We start from the raw sequence: 340 nt of genomic DNA, 5'->3' as shown, positions 1-340 counted from the left end.
CTACTCCACAATACTAACCTAAACTACCCCACAATACTAACCTAAACTACTCCACAATACTAACCTAAACTACTCCACAATACTAACCTAAACTACTCCACAATACTAACCTAAACTACTCCACAATACTAACCTAAACTACTCCACAATACTAACCTAAACTACTCCACAATACTAACCTAAACTACTCCACAATACTAACCTAAACTACTCCACAATACTAACCTAAACTACCCCACAATACTAACCTAAACTACCCCACAATACTAACCTAAACTACTCCACAATACTAACCTAAACTACTCCACAATACTAACCTAAACTACTCCACAATACTAAC

This window comes from Oncorhynchus masou, chromosome 10 (assembly GCF_036934945.1).
Source record: "Oncorhynchus masou masou isolate Uvic2021 chromosome 10, UVic_Omas_1.1, whole genome shotgun sequence".
Lineage (NCBI taxonomy): Eukaryota > Metazoa > Chordata > Actinopteri > Salmoniformes > Salmonidae > Oncorhynchus > Oncorhynchus masou.
This window is presented reverse-complemented; position numbering follows the sequence as displayed.